The 17,218-nt window shown below is 49.8% G+C and overlaps 1 protein-coding gene across 1 annotated transcript in view; it reads right to left on the bottom strand.

Annotated features, from left to right (window-relative positions):
• Nucleotides 1–16,953, bottom strand: part of SLC45A4 (solute carrier family 45 member 4) — a 108,516-nt gene extending 91,563 nt beyond the window's left edge. The window contains exon 1 of the mRNA XM_073679938.1: nucleotides 16,687–16,953. The gene's annotated coding sequence lies outside the window, so the exon portion shown is untranslated. The remainder of the gene's footprint in view (nucleotides 1–16,686) is intronic.
• Between the last annotated feature and the right edge of the window lie 265 nt (nucleotides 16,954–17,218).

The raw sequence follows: 17,218 nt of genomic DNA, 5'->3' as shown, positions 1-17,218 counted from the left end.
GTTGACAAGAGGACAGCGACCTCTCCGGAGATCATTTGGAAAGTTCTTTTAATCTTCCCACTCCTCTTAGTAGTCAAATACCAACACCCAGATCCAAAACCAACATGTGTGAAAAGAGGCCTTTACAAGAATAATCCAAACAATTAATCTGTTGACAAAAACAACTCTTGAATGAAAAGTTCCGAAGCCGAGAGCACAATGCGGCTATTACCAGCGGTAAAGCCGCCGCTTACCAGCGGACAATAGAGGGCTTTCACACAGGAATGGAGTTCGCTGCGGGAAAGCCCTGCTCTGGCATTTTTAAGATATTTCCTCAGATAAATATTAGTTTGTAGTGAGGTCAGGAAGCAGAGTTTGCTAGAACTGCAATTTTTTGCATTGTGGGAATTGGGAAAGTTCTCAACGTATGCAGACCGTGGATCGAAATAAGGCTCCACTTCTGCACATATCAGATCAAAAAACGTGGGGAGTCAAAAAGAAAAGGCAGATTGCAATATATGGTTTTAAAAAATGGTTTTGGAAAATGACAGTAGGAGGCTATGCAAGACAGAAGAACACAGGCATGAGGAGGTACACAGTCATGGAGCATGATGGCAAGATATAGCAGGCATTAAAGCTCTGAAGATCTTCATCCATATCAGTCCTCATGGGAGAGTAACCCTTGTTCCTTAATTCAATGACTTCAGAAGGGTTGTGCGAGAGCTATTAGGTAAAACCCAAGACGAAGAGACTCATAAGTGGAGAAAACATTTCTCTGATGAGATATATTACAAACATATAAAAATCGCTTGTACTATTGACTTTTGCAAAGTTTGTTGAAATCATAGATCCCATTTAAATCCATGCATCTTAGGGTAAAAATTCTGGCTGTAGAATGAAGTAACTGAGAATTCATCAGTGAGCCCCTTCTGATGGACGGTTCAGAGCTCCTCTCTGCTGATTTATGACCACAAAGAGCAGCTCAACCTTGATGTTTTCTGGAGGTCAGAAATCACAGAAAAGCTCAGAAGAAGAAGACCAACAAAAAAAAAAAAAAAAGGGACAGACAATATTTAAACTACTGTCAGAACAAACTCACTGACAGATTCGCAGATAACTTGTTCTGCAGCCAGCAGTAGTTATTGCAGCACATGGGCTACAGAAGGCAAACGGTGTGAAGTTTTTAATGTAACCCAATTGCGAAAAAAGTTTTAGCCCCAAATACATATTTAAGGGAGAAAAAAAAAATTGTCAATTTCCTTTAAATCTTTTCTCAGAGCAGATATATTTTGAAAAGAAAATTCCTTCATGCACTTTGCTCACAAGTACCCAGTGGAGGGGATATAGGGTGAATCCAAGCAATATTCTGCCTCCTTACTAAACCCTCCCCGACTCCCACCAGTGTCAGTCAGTGGTACCGAGCACCATCATGAGGAGAGGTGGAGCATGCGCAGCGGTTTTCTCTGCTGGGGGCAATGAGGAGGTGCTGCGCATGCACCATTTTCAGACTGCATTGTGTAGGTATGGGAGTGCAAAGCCACACTGATATACCCCAGGTATTTTGGAGTGGCGCATGTCCAGTACCTCAGCGAGGCCATTGCCCACAGTAGAGAGTCATTACGCATGCGCCACTTCAGACTGCACCGCGCAGTAGTGGGTTTTCAGTGTTGCATTGCCCAATTAGGAACCAGCCCAATCCAATTTGTATGAAGAATAAAAAAAATTAGTTACAGTTTGTTCAGCAGGACCCAAAAAAAAAAAAAAAAAAAAAAACAGACTTTATCTACGTGAAAAGAAATTTTTATCACCCGGCACGGTTACAGGTTTCATAGGGAGAAATCTGCTGACAATCTACGTTTAGGTGAGCGGTTGCACACAAGGGCAATCAGTTGAACGCTGCAGTGTCCGTGCCGGTGCCGCGCACTGGAAATCATTTCTTGCATTGTATGAGGTCATCGCTTTCCATCTGAAGTAATTGAATATTCGTCTTCGGCAGATAGCAGCTCTCGGACGTCTGCTGAGCGTCTGCTAAAAGCTTCCGAATAATGAAGAAAAAAAAAAAAAAAAAAAAAAACTCAGGTGCGGAGACAAGAAGGTGCTTATATTTGCTGTGTATCAGAGGGTTAAATTTAGTAGAGGGCACATGGAGTTCACCAAAATGCCAGGATCTTCTTCTCGGGGTCAGGACGGCTTGTGTGGAGCTTTTCAGACTATTACACAACCAGATAACCTGATGATGGGAAGAGTCAGCGTTATCCCTTCTGATTATATCCCCAATAACCGGCTCACTCCGGCAATTCATCATGTGCCGGGCACATGCCTGTCAGGGTGCCAGGGGCTGCGGCAAAAGGGATTGGCGACATTCACAAATATCGTATCTGGACCATTAAACTCTCGTCAATAGGCCATGTCAATCTCGAAAACGGGCCCCCGACGGGGACGGTCAGATATTGAGGTGGACACACATACATGGCTCTCCATTTCTATGGGTACAACAAAAATTGCCACATGCAAAACAAACAAAAATAAAATATGGGACTTTTCAGTCATTAATGGTCCTCCATGGCAGAAAAGATGGGCACCACGAGGATTCCAGAGATGGCTCTTCACGTGGCCAATGGACCAGATTCCTGGGAAGGTTTTTGTTCAACTTCATGTCTCTCTCTATTCCTCTATTCCATTTGTATGAAAGTTACAGAAACGGCAGAACCCCGTACTCAACATAGGGGAACCCAAAAGATGGAAATGACGTAGATGCTAGTTAGATCATCGATCGCTACAACAAGAGGACATAAGAGAAAAGACACTTTGCAGCCGCTCTGCATTTTGGATAATAGAGGAGGGTCCTGTACTGAGGACCCTGCACAATTAAAAAATTCTTTAAAAAAGTTTGAAGGCAAAAACACGTAAACAACCCTAAAGATGGTTTTACAGGTTTAGGTGAATAAACATAAGGAGTTATCCAGATATAAAAAACAGCAAAAAGTAATGAAATAATAATATTTGCCTATTCTACAATCATGTTCACATTAAACGATGAAGCTTCATTAACCCGCAGCATTACTGAGCGGCCCGACGTGCAGGTGAGCCAAGACCAGATGCCAGAGGATGGGACACGGCCAGAGGCTCGCAACACAATCTGTGATGAGTCCCAAGAATCGACCAGAGCAAATAAAGGAACGTCTGCCAGGGCTTGTGGTTTACAAATGTCTTACAAATCCAGGACAGAGTCAGGTTTCCGCAATTATTCCAGATCTCTTCTGGCTCGCTGCACATTGGAAGATTTCTCAGAAAAAAAGGAAGCGCTTCACGTGAGAGGAGAAACCCCTCCGATGAGCCCAAAACACCCCAGGTACAAAGGCGGCTCAGGAGCGTCTCTGCTGACATTTACCATATGGGTGAGGGTCATCTAGATAAGAACGTCAGAGGTCACCTACAGTGTGTGACCTCACTGCTCTCAGTGACATCACCAGCCGATCACAGACTGACCTCACAGCTCTCAGTGTGACATCACCATCCAGAATGTGACCTCACCATCCAATCACATGCTGTGACCTCACTGCTCTCAGTGTGACATCCTCACCATCCAATCAAAGGCTGTGACCTTACTACCCCTATTGTGACATCAGCATCCAATCAGATTGATCTCACTGCTCTCAGTGACATCACCAGCCAATCAGACTGAGTGACCTCACAACACTCATTGTGACATCATCCAAATCACAGACTGACATCACTGCACCATTATAATTACCACACATTCACCCTTCCTTCCCAGAAAAGGAAGAAGAAAAAACCCGCCATTGCAGGCTCGGTCTTGTATAATTGCTGCAGTCTTGTAAAACACGCATGTGGCCTGAAGTGTATTAAGCAGACACGTGACACGCGGTTATCATCTTCTAAAGTATAATTATCTCCAGTAAACAGAACACCAGATCGCACCGTCAGCCGCACAAGTCCATTGTGTCTGAACACGGCCGTGCTGGAGCAGTGCATCATGGGTAATAAAAGATTTTCACATCAGACAATGTAGGACGATTTGTAATAAAGGGCTCAGACAGGTCAAAGAGGAGAATAGAAAAGGCACGTTAAATCAAACCTCGATGCAGCTTTGAATGTGACTAGAGTGCCAGGTATAAGTCGTAAGGTCACATTTTCTACATTGTATAATCCAGAGGTCCCCAACCGCCGGTCCGCGGACCAGGACTGGGCCGTTGGGGTTTTTCAGCCGGTCCGCGGGGAGAGGGGGCCCCTCCAGCCTCCAGCAGGGCCGCCATCAGGGCATGACTGCCCTGACTCCAGTATGGGGCCCGGCCGGTAGGAGCCCCCTCGGAGCCCCCCTCTTGTGAGTCTCTCTCCTCATGGGGCCCCCGGCCGCATGCTAGGCGCCGGGTCCGGGACATCTTAGCGCTGCGCTGCTGCAGCAGCGCCTTCATGATTCCCCTGACTTCCGGTCATGTGACGGCGCCGTCACATGGCCGGAAGTCAGGAGAACCTGGTGTCAGCGATTTGGACGAGCGCCAGGATTCTGCAGGGATCGCATGGGGGTAAGTATAACAAGTTTTATTTTTTTTTTAAATACAATTAACTAGGAGTGGGGAGAGATGAGAGATGCACATGGGAGGGAGGTGAGAGATGGACGGGGGGGGGGGTGAGAGATGGACGGGGGGGGGGGGGTGAGAGATGGACGGGGGGGGGGGGTGAGAGATGGACGGGGGGGGGGGGGGGGTGAGAGATGGACGGGGGGGGGGGTGAGAGATGCACGGGGGGGGGGGTGAGAGATGCACGGGGGGGGGGGGTGAGAGATGCACGGGGGGGGGGGTGAGAGATGCACGGGGGGGGGGGTGAGAGATGCACGGGGGGGGGATGAGAGATGCACGGGGGGTGGATGAGAGATGCACGGGGGGTGGATGAGAGATGCACGGGGGGTGGATGAGAGATGCACGGGGGGTGGATGAGAGATGCACGGGGGGTGGATGAGAGATGCACGGGGGGTGGATGAGAGATGCACGGGGGGTGGATGAGAGATGCACGGGGGGTGGATGAGAGATGCACGGGGGGTGGATGAGAGATGCACGGGGGGTGGATGAGAGATGCACGGGGGGTGGATGAGAGATGCACGGGGGGTGGATGAGAGATGCACGGGGGGTGGATGAGAGATGCACGGGGGGTGGATGAGAGATGCACGGGGGGTGGATGAGAGATGCACGGGGGGTGGATGAGAGATGCACGGGGGGTGGATGAGAGATGCACGGGGGGTGGATGAGAGATGCACGGGGGGTGGATGAGAGATGCACGGGGGTGAGCTGCACATGGGGGGGGTGAGAGATGCACATGGGGGGGGTTATGTTTACATAACTTTGTTGCCTTATGAAGGGCGGGGGGGGGGCCCCCAAAAATTTCTTGCACAGGGGCCCACTACAGTCTGTGTCCGCCCCTGGGATGAAGTAAATGCAGCTGAACAGCAGCTGTCAGGACAGCTGCCCTGTCCTGCTGCAGGGCGTGATGGGGCCTCAGTGATGCGGCTCCTGGCACAGCACATTATGTGGGGCTCCTGGCATAGCTCCTGGCGGGGACCTGGTCTACACTATATGATAAGTATGCACTAAACTTCAAATCCCTCCATTACCCCGCCCCCATATGACCAAAGCCCCGCCCACCCCACCCCCTCCTTGCTGGGCCATGGAAAAATGATCTTGCTTCAAGCCGGTCCCTGGTGCAAAAAAGGTTGGGGACCACTGGATAATCTGTACAGTGACGGATTTTAGAGATCCGTAGTTAATAGTCACAATAGTATAGGCAACATAAGGTGAAAAGGTTGTAGCATCCATAGAGGTGTTCATCCAGCTCTCCCGGGTTCATGAATAGAAGAGCCAAAAACAGTGAAGACTGACACCCAGTTAGAGGAGGGGTGCAGGGAAGAAACAAGTGCATTTGTCATTCTGGAAAGCAGAATTAAGTGCACTAATGGCTTCAATAAATAGTGCAATAATGCAGATAAAATCCTCTTGCACACAGGCGTTTTATTTTTCCAGGTGAACCTGTGATCATGCGGCGCAGCAATGAATGGATCTGAGGCTGCAGAGCCGGTGTAATAATACTTAGTCGGCAGAGCGTCGCCTGGAAAGTGCAGCGAGGACATCTGCACTGCAGCACCACCAGCTGCGCACAGCACCAGAGCTGCAGACACCAGCATACACCAGCACCGGGGAGGCAATATACAGGTGTAGCCGACAGTATCACTCACTACAGAGGTAGATTTGCCCTCCAGAAATCAACAGCAGCTGACAGGAGAAACGGGCATCAACGTTCTCCATTGTGGATTTGAGGTTTCACAAAAATTTCAATTTGCTGCCAAGAAAGTCCACAAAGAAAAGCGAACATGTAAATTTCACTCGGGTAAATGTGCGACAAATCTGCCGTGATATTCCCCGTCGCGGATTTTGTGCGGAAGTGTCACAATGGAAAAAAGTCATATGGGAGCGAAGGCTTACAGCATGTACACACCGGAAAGAAGCTGCAGATTCTCTGTGAAAAAATTACTGGTTTATTGCTGGATTACTAACCCTCAAGTAGCATGGGGAAGCCGGGTCACCGCCCGTTACGGCCATCACCCAGCTGTACCCCGACCAGGAAGCCCGGCCCACACAGCGCTGGGGTCATCCCGACACATCGCAGGCAACTGCTGACTACATGAGGTCAGTCGCCCCGGGGAGTCCAATGCGGCACAGTCACCGGTGTCCGATCCAGCAGCTGCATTCTTCGGCAATGACATGGGACAGACATGTGTGCCTGTAACAATAAGATGACAAACCGGCGAGCGAGCCTGAACATGAGCGAGAAAACAGCACCGTGTCAGGATGATGCGAGGATCACAGACCCCAAACCAAGATAACGGACCCCCTATTGGCAGCTGACTGCATTGTGCCACTAGTGTAGATATTGGGGGGCATCCACTCCCAGAAGGCTTGTAGGGACCCAAGGACCCCTTTTCCAAATAGGAATATACCCAGTAACTGGAGGGGCACTAGTACAGGTTTCTCAGTCCTCATTGCCTGTTAGGCCACAGCCCCACTATCAGTATTTTTTCTCAGGAGTGGGAGCTAAAACCAGGAGTGGGTGATAAATGCAGAATTGGTGACTTGTTTCCATTATACCTTTTCTCGGATTGTTCCTCACCAGTTTTTGGCTCCCACTCCTGAGGAAAAAAAAACAACATACTGGACGAATACCGATAGTGGGGCCGAATACCGATAGTGGGGCCGTGGCCTCAGAGAGTCCTGAGAAGAACCCATGTACCAGAAAGCACACTCGCTTTAGTAGACCTGCACTCGTCAGGCTGTAATACCACATTTCACCTGCAGTGGCCACTGCTGGATAAACGTACACCTAGAAGCAGCCACTCTTAGCGACACCAGCTGATCGCCAGATTTCTGTCATCCACCGACTCCTTTTATAAAAAATAAAGGGGTGGCCTTCGTGAGAATTTCCTTAAAGAAAAACCTTCATTATCCAAGTGCCTGACGTTTTAGTCCAGGCAAGAGTTGTCAGGACAGGGTTTAAGCTCTAGGTCAGCAAGAAAAGCTCTCATTTGCTGGCAGCAAGCGGAGATTGAGATTGTAAAAAGGTTGAAAAATTAAAAAAAATAATTTGGAGTAGTGTAGCCAGTCATGATCAACACTGCCACCTGTCACTACAGGAATGGAATGGGAAGAGTTAATGTCCGTCAGCTGATAATATTCGGATAGCTGAAGCAGGACCGTCCCCTGGAGTGATGCCCCCCACCCCGTATAAAACCCATCTCTACACAGGCCAAACACCAGGAGGCCACCATGGGAATCAGTCCCATTTGCACGTCTGCCATTACGCAGGCAACAAGCTTTCCCCGACAGATGTCAAGCTGCCATGCGGGACAGGTGGCACCGATTATCGATCCCGGAAACCAATCCATCATGCACGCCAATCACCTGACACACCAGTAGGTCAAAATGGGTTCCCCAAGTCTCAAATACATAGCTACTTTCTTCCAGTAGCACCACACCTGCTCACAGGTTGTGTCTGGTATTACAAGTCAGCTCCACAGAAGCTACAAAACACCAGACAACCCGTGGACAAGTGTGGGGCTGGTATGGAGAGAAACGGCTTTTGTTCTACTCCTGTTTGCCCTTTTTAATAGGATAGGGTCACTTGCCATAAATATATTTTATTTTTTTGACTTTGTGTAAATGTCGCTGTTCTCCTGAATCCGGTGTACTTTTTCTTTTTCTACAGTGCCTCTCCGTTCCAGAGTTATGGTCCCTTCTTTGCTGTACAAAAATGGAGTCCTTTTAGCCAAATGGGTGTGGTGATCAATTTCTCTGCAAGATGATCACACCCATTTGGCTAGAGAGAGCAGATTTCTCTATAGGGAAGAAAGGCCCATATCACAGGAATGGAGAGGAGCAGGATCAAGAGAAAACAGCGCCGATTTAGGAGAAGAGCGCCATTTACACCAAGTGGTGAAGGGGCTCAGGAGAACGTCTCGGGGGTCCGGACACCGCTCAGCAGGCTCGAACATAGGGAAAGTTCCTGCTCCGTAGTCTGGGCGATCGATTTGGGCCTCAGTGCGCAGAGCTTGATCCATCAACAGGGCTACGCCATGGTATACATGTAAGCTTGGATGTCACATCCCACCCATGTGATAGGGGTTTCTAAAACCCGACCGGATTAGGATCTGTACCGCAGAAAACAAATGCTGCAGAATTGAGTAGAGCGCTACTAAAAAAAAAAAAGCAACGTTTAGCCTCGCCGAATGATAATCGGGCTAATCCACGTGCTGCACAGCAGACGCACAGATCCGGTGTCAGCCTCAGATTTGTGATGCAAAAATCCACATTAGAAAGCAGACATGTGAGCAGAAGAGAGCCCTGGTCCACGGGTGCACCTGCGAGAGGAGCTAGAGACACTGACAGGTAGCAGAGATCTTGTATGTAGCAGTGTTGAACCGGTCATTTAAAAGGGATATTATAAAGTAGTGCAAAATAAATGAAATCGGCACGTCTCATGCATCCTGCGTACACGGGGACCACTAATCCCATCATCCCAGGACGCTGCACGGCACGTCTTGGCTCTTCAGGCGTTGGCACTGCGTCTAACGCAGGTCACGCTGGGACTTGTAGCTGCGGAGGCTCAGGGCTGTGATATATAGATAGGAAAAACAAGAGGCCTAATCAGCTCCCTCGCTGGCATCAGCCCTATGACTCTGCAGATGTAACATTAAAGATCCAGATACAAAAGCGGATGAGAGAAACTGAAAATGGCTGCACTACAGATACTCAGAGCTCCTGATCCACATCATGGTGGACAACTGACGCGTTTTGGGCTGCACCAGCTCTAAAGCCTGCTTTACAGATCAATCATAGGAGTGCATTTTAGCTTTCTTACCGCAGAGTTAATACACAGGACCCCCATGGTCCTAGTAGCACATCTATAGTTCTATGATGATCCAATTACGGCTCAGCCGAACTGTAGGGAATGCAAGTTCTGCCGATGTAATATTGATGTAAAATGCGTTATAGTGCGGACTGGGGGCATAAGGGATATGTTCTGCATTTGCATATCCAATTTACAGGCTAAAAATTCGTAAAAAAAAATAAAACATTGAGCCACTGATGCATTTTGGGCTGCATATCACATTCCAGTTACCCTCCAGACTATAAAGGACAGGTGCAGCACATCCTGCTATATAGGCCTTCTAGAAAAGATCACTAAGCAACCAGATGTCCGTGCAGCACTCACGCATTTTGGGTCGTACTAGCGAATTTCAACTACCCTCAAGGCTATAGAGGACAAGTGCACCACTCACATCCTGCTGTATAGACCTTCTGGAAAACAACAACAAAAAAACAAACAGGTGTTTGAACCCCAATGACGCGTTTCGGGCTGTAGATTGCGTGTCACCTCTTTCCCGATTCCTCTTTGCTCAGTGCAGATGAAGGACAGAATGACTAGTACCAGGATCCGATTCTGCATATTTGGGGGGGGGGGGGGTGACGGCTGCTCTTCCCAAGCCCCTTCTGTCACAATCTTCATCCGTGGGTACTGGCTGGAGAGAAGGGGAACTGTGCTGTGTGCAGTCATGTGCCGGCCGGCGGGATGACAGAAACCGATGACTCCTTCACTTTTTTTTGCTAAAAAAGCAGCATTACAAAAGCATTTCAAGTATTAACCGCCGCCGTGCCAAAGCAGACAGCACCGAGGCTACTGCCGGTGTGAACCAGAATAAGATGAACCCGCACAGACTAAGGCACTGTCTGCAGTTGGAGGGTCACAGTAGTTTATTCAAGTATGAAGGTTAATATAAAAGATCCTTTTAGATCTTTATGGGACATAATACAGGGAAAGTAGTCACAGACATTAGCCTCGGCCCCAGAAACTTACAATCCAATGACCGCAAGGCGCAAGCACAAGGGAGCACCAGTCCTACTGAGATATCTGTGGACCATTCAGGGGTCATTTAGAGGGGAGTGGAGTCCTGTGGGCAGCACAGTGGCTCAGTGGGTAGATTACCTTACAATGCTCTTGTCCGGTGTTCAAATCCAAACAAATCTGGAGTTTGTCGCTCCTTCCCCCCCCCCCCGGTGATACGAAGCACAACAATCCTGAAAAGAATGGCCTTGTTCACATTACCCGTTCGTTAAAACTGATTTTGGTGCACATACTAGTCTAATAAGTCCAAGAACTGCGGCTGCTCCGTATCTTGCCATCCATTCTATGGGTGGGCGGTTCATTTTCATCAACATTCCACCAGTACTACAGGTGCCGAGACCTCCTCTCCCTTAGATCCCAGTAGTCACTGCTCCTGCCACTGAATGCCAGCCTCTCGGTTATACCTGCATGTAGTCTGACAGGTAGGAGAGCAAGAGCGATAAGGACCAGCTACCACTTTGTATATTCCATCTTGGCATCTTTGCTGCTAGGGACAGACTGCACTGGAACAGTAAGGAGTTGTTGGGACTTTGGGGAGATTTCTCACGTTCAAAACCTTTTAGGCAAATAAAGTACTCTGCACTGGGCATAAGACGAGTCAAACTTTACTGAAATGACATTGCCGACTTAAAAGTCTAGCTTTCTGCTTACTTTTACCAACATTCTCCCTGCACTATAGGTGCTGGAACTTTCCCCAAACATGCCTTGGGTCTCCAATGGCCTCTGTTAGGTTTGTAGACAGAAGCGCAGGAGCAGAGAGGATAAACCGCTTCGTCTTCATTATCCTTCTAGGCATTTCTGCGGACAGCGTGGATGCCACTCAGGCACTGGGCACCATGTTACACACAAGGGAGACCCCCCTTAGTGGCCGGCACTTTGGAGGGATTTTTCAGGGGTAAAACATTAAGTGATTTGCAGATTTTCTATCTATGAGAGGAGATAAATATGTCAAAGTACTATTTTACTAGTGAGTTTTTCACACAAGGTGGAGATGCCCTTTAAGTGGCCATGTATTGGCTCTGGCAAGATGCCAGCTATCAGCAGCCGATCCGGAATAATACAGACTGCCAGAACAAACAACCAAGAAGAAAAAGCCGCAACATCCCCACCGGCCGCTCGTCTAGTGACCTACTTCTGCAGAGATTGGATTACGCCACAACTGGAAAAGTCGGCAAAGCTCGCTGTATTTTTGGAAGTTATGATAGCAATGCGATGTATACGACGTGAGCAGGGGCACACAGAGGGACAAGGTGCCAGCCGGGTGCAGACGTGCCGAAGTGTTAACAAAAAGCAGCAACCATATATTATACAGCGTTCTGGGAAGAGTCGTCATCGCCAGACAAGAAATGACTAAGCAAGAGCGAAGACGGCCGGAGCAAGTCTTCAAGTGCACAGTCACCTGCGCACGGAGCAGGCGGACATATTGTAATCTAATCCAGTGTGGACGGGGCCAGCCGAAACTACAACTCCCAATGTGGTCTTAGGTGCCATTACAATCCTCCATCATAAATTCTGTCGTATTTGCCAGGACGATTAGTGCAACATGCGGCACTATTCTTACAGTCCTTGCAACGTACGCCGCAGCTGAACCCAACAGACGCCATTATAAAAGTCAAAGGGGTTCGCTGGTTATAAGATCTGGCACTGTGCTGTGGTCCTCATTGTTACCACTACAACTATACCCATCATCCTCCTACAAAACAGACCCATGCTAGGAGCTGGGGCACGTGGTCCTTGCAGAGGTTTGATGTCCAGAGCATCATATCTGATGGAGGATGAGAAGTCGTCCTTCACATGTCCAGTGACGTCACCAGCTGAGAGTACATCGACATCCAGCCCACCCCCCCCCCACTCCCCACCCCCAGGGCCTGAAGAGAGGCATGCCGAGGACGCAGGTTATAGGGGAGCGGAGTGAGCAAGGTCCGTGCCCTCCGCTTCTCCAGGTCCCCACTCTTTATGGTGCAGATGTTCCTCCTACCTCCCCATCCTGTGCAGCCTTATTCACACGGATCAGAAAACTCTGCAGTCAATAAGCGTCACGTCCATTTCTGATGGAGAGAATCCTCGTGAAAATGTGCTGATCACAAGGACATGTGAGCACACAGTTACTGCAGATCCAGGAAGCTGTAGGTGTGATGTCCTCACCCTATAGTGGACCCTATAGTGTGGGGACCCCCCTACAGCATCTCATCGCTCAGCTTCCTGAACATGCAAAATGGTATATTGACGAGACCATAAGTTACATCAGAGTTCCCTATATATGGTTGATGGGGTGGGGAGCTCTAATTTTTTTCCTGACCAAAACCAGATTGCAAAAAAAATAAAGTGAACCCTCAATGCAGTATAAGACTAGATATTTGCTTTCAGAGCGCCACTTCTGCCCCCAGGTCAGGTGCGGTGTTGCACCTTAGCCCCATTCCGTTCAGTGGAGCCGAGCTGCAGTACCAGTGACATCCTGTAGACCGGCGTGGAGCTGTTTTTTGGAAGAAAGTAGTAGTGGTTTCCCAAATCCATAAACTTTTCAGACTTATCTGTAGATGTTCTTGGGGGATGAGGACTTTTGGAAAAGGGGGGAAAATTTTTTTTCTAAATTGTGGCCCATGAACTCCGCTCCCCAGTGCGAGTATCCGCACATCGGCAGTCTGATCTCAGGCTTTACGTAGCAATGCATGATTTAGTAATCGCGCTTACTGGGGGGGGTTGAGTCACAGAGGAATGAGGCCAGACTGGTTCCCAGTGGATGACTGGGATACAGTCATTGAAAGGCAGTAAATGACGAGAGGCATCCTGAGCCCCGTGCCTCGCTGACACATTGAGCAGCGGGAGCGGAGTCGTTAGTAGGGTCAGTACAGCTCCTCAGCATCCAGCGCACCGCAGAGCCGTCATCATCTCAGCCCTTTATAGGCAGCAACTTAACATCCGCTGTAATAAAGCCATTGACGTAGGACCGGAGCCGCGGGACGGTGCAGATCACACCGTCAAGGTCATTGTGGACACTGGAGGGATTCACACCGGAGCCCTCGGTATACAGACGGCACGAAGAGTACGACCGGCTGTGGTGATGAAGCAGAACTATGGGCACGTCATTTACGGGGTTAATGCAGAAATCGCAGCTGGAGCCGTGTATAACCTTGAATCAGCACTTACACCGGCGATGTTCGTGCAGCCGCTGCTGCAAAGAGGAGGTGCGCCGTCACGTACCCACCATATAAACAGAGGGGCTGCCGAGAGCATAGGCAATCGACAATACGGCACGCAGAGCATCGCACACAGACACGTGTGGATGCAGCAGAGCTGAATTACATTCTTAAATCTCGATGGGTGGGGGGGGGGTTATGCAATGGGCATCAATGGGATTAGCGCGAGATGTGCACAATGACAAACTCAACCGCATTAGATACTAGATAGTGAATAGATTCAGTGTAACAAGAATGTAACAATGTAGCAACAACGTATCAATATTGACACAGCAATGAGAAGAGGACATGGACCACCGCACCGCTGTATAGCAGGGCTCTGCTCCATGGGGCAGCGAGAAATACTGATCCGGGAAGGTTCTGAAGGGTCCAAACTGTCCGACAGGTAAAGAGGATCCACTGGGACAATGTAGGGTCATTCCACCCGGCTGTCCAGGAATAAGAGTGGGGATCAGTGGCGACTTCTAAGCAAAACCTCTGACCGCAGGGTCTATAATTAGCCAGTGGTCAGAGGCAAATCAGCGCCAGGTATATACCCAGGGCATAAACTCAGCTCCCGCAAGTTTTTAGATTTGGTTAAAGGGAAACGACACATTATGTCAGGAGCCACAAGGGAAAGCAGGTGGTGTAGGACCCCTGTATGGACCACTCATCAGGGTGGACCAAGTGCCCTAAATCTAAGGGGTGCATAACTCACTGCTTTCATCCCATGAGACCTTGCAGTGGACCCAACACAAGGTACAGATACATTTCCATCCTTATGGTCAATCAGCAAGAAGTTTAAGGCTGGTGTTCACACGTGGCTTTTTTTGCCACAATTTTCCAGAAGTGTCGAGTTTACCGCACTCTTGGTATAAACCTGCATTGTGTGAACACAGCACCAAATACCCAAACCCCTGGGCTTCACTGGGGTGGTCTGTTCAAGGAGGTTAAGATATAAAACACCTATAGGGAGTGAAAAGGAGAGATTGTCATCCCAAAGACATTATAGAGATGCCAACCAGGGCAAGATATCACGGAGCAATAGATCCTATAGCAGGCCCCGGGTTGGCCGGTGACCCTCCTGGGGGCATAGCCTCGCAGGGGAATGTCAGCACCACATAAATAATGGACAGAACAATAATAAATCCGGCGCTAAAAGCAAAAGTGAAATCGGGATACTTGTTGGATCAAGTTCAAGCCATGTTCTTTATGAGAAAAGCAACAAAAATCAACAAGGTAAGAAAATAATCCAAGAAGTTGGTCACCAGTTGCACCCGGCTTCTTGGATTTGCCCCATCCACAGTATCTGCCAGCTGTAATAGAAGCACATATATGGGAGAACCACATAGTCATGAACCTGGGACTGATGAAAGAATGGCCCCGTTTTATGGCAAGAATAGCACGTGTGATGCAACGCATTTCACAAGCTGCGGGTTACCTCTGGACTCCGCAGTCATCACAACCCAATTGATTGCAAGCTCTGCTGGCAAACCCAGGCACCTACACCTTATAAAGCACCTCCCAATGAAAGATAAGAGCTGACCTCAACTGGAAACCACTGAGCCATCTGCATCTGTGGCCCTGCAGGTGATCCAACACTACAAGTTCCAGCATGCCGGGACAGCTGGTTCCCTGCAGCTGGAGAGCACCATTCACTGGACATGGTACATCTGTATCCTTAGAGAAATGCGGTACCAATTCAGCTCAGTGCAGGTAGCAGTACTAGTGGCATCAGCGCCAGGTAAGAGGTACTACGCACAAGGTCACCTGTAGGTTAGACTGCAAGCTCTGCAGACAAGTGCACTAATGGTAATAATTGAGCATAATCTTTGTACAAGGCACATAGCAAGAAGGCTCTTACCCAATGCAAGCTCTACAGTGGGATTTTAGACTAGAGCGCTAGCACTGCAAACAAGCACAATGGCATCGGAGATGGGAAGCTACACAGATAAACTGCAAAATCTGGAGACAAGTGCTCTGGCAGGGATTAGTGTGCAAGCTCTGCAGAGAAACGCAAGGGCAATGATTAGGCTGAACTCAACTGGAGAGCAAGCTCCGCAGACGAGCACAATGGCATCAGAAGCGATGCAGAGGAAATAGATTGCAAGCAGTGCAGACAAGTTCATCATTTTACAATGAACTGCAAGATCTGCAGACAGGTGCAATAGCAAGCAATAGAGTAGATTCTGCAGACAAGTGTAAATGCAACAATTAGGATAAAAGCAGTAGAAAAGCCCAAGTGCCAGACAAGTACTGGCAATGGCAGTATAGACTGCAAGCTCTGCAGACCAGCTCAGGAGTGTGACTAGAATGCAAACAAAGAGCAAGGTCATGGTATATACTGCAAGCGCCCCCAGGGGGCAAGCACCCCAGGAGGCAAGCGCCAGCACCCCAGGGGGGGCAAGCACCCCAGGAGGCAAGCGCCAGCACCCCAGGGGGGGCAAGCACCCCAGGAGGCAAGCGCCAGCACCCCAGGGGGGGCAAGCACCCCAGGAGGCAAGCGCCAGCGCCCCAGGGGGGGGGGGGGGCAAGAGCCAGCGCTCCGGGGGGGGGGGGGGCAAGAGCCAGCGCTCCGGGGGGGGGGGGGGGGCAAGAGCCAGCGCTCCGGGGGGGGGGGCAAGAGCCAGCGCTCCGGGGGGGGGGGGGGCAAGAGCCAGCGCCCCAGGGGGCAAGCGCCCCTGGAGGCAAGAGCCAGCACCCCGGGAGGCAAGCGCACAGATCGCCCTGAAAGCATTACAGATAAGTCTAAGGGCAGCTATTAGATTGCCAGCTCTGCAGACTGATGGCAAGCACCAATGACCAGGTCCATCAGTCAGTGGAGGACAGGCTCTGCACCCATCACAGGGGCAGCTATTAGATTGCCAGCTCCGCAGACAAGTGCAATGGCTGGAGATTAGTGCTCCAGGTCTCCCGCTACAGCCGGTGATCTGATCACAAGATCTGCTAGAAAAAAAAATAAAAGACGATTTTCTGCAGCAGAAAGAGTGCGAGCTCCGAAGACAAGAGACAGCAGCAGCAGCAGAGCTCAGCTGAGGGGAGGGGGAGTAATGGAGGCTCCTACCTGGGGGCTCCGCTGCCAAGAAATGGTTGGGTTACAGGGGTGTCCTCCGCCTTGTCTGGGGAGGGCAGGTCACACACACCGGGATCCCCAGCAGTCAGGCCGCCCAGGCGCGGTGTCCCCGGTATATATAGCGAGAGGCAGGGCTCGGCCAGCTGACAAGTGTAGATCCCGTGAAGGCGGAGCTGGACACCGGCCTCCTCTCCCGACACCTCGGCCTTCCGTTGACGCAGTTCATTAATATGCAGCAGTGTACGGGATGGGTGGGGCGGATGTAAAGCTCACCTCTGATAGGTCGCCCGGCGGGCTCTGTGGGCGGGGTTACAGCCGGTGCACACTATTGATAATATGTAACCGTCTATACTGAGGGGGGAGGAGGCAACGTCAGGTACTAAACGCTGATTGGTCACTAGTGAGCTCTCTGGGCGGGGTTACAGCCGGTGCACAGGATGACGTAGTAATGCTTGTTGCCAAGAGCTGGGCAGAGGGGATCACGGTGCAATAATGGCGCCGAGGGATGAAGGGTGGGTAGGGT

The sequence above is a fragment of the Phyllobates terribilis genome, unplaced genomic scaffold (genome assembly GCF_046119375.1).
Source record: "Phyllobates terribilis strain yellow unplaced genomic scaffold, ASM4611937v1 Scaffold_4__5_contigs__length_816908805, whole genome shotgun sequence".
NCBI classification, from domain to species: Eukaryota; Metazoa; Chordata; class Amphibia; order Anura; family Dendrobatidae; genus Phyllobates; species Phyllobates terribilis.
This window is presented reverse-complemented; position numbering and strand designations above follow the sequence as displayed.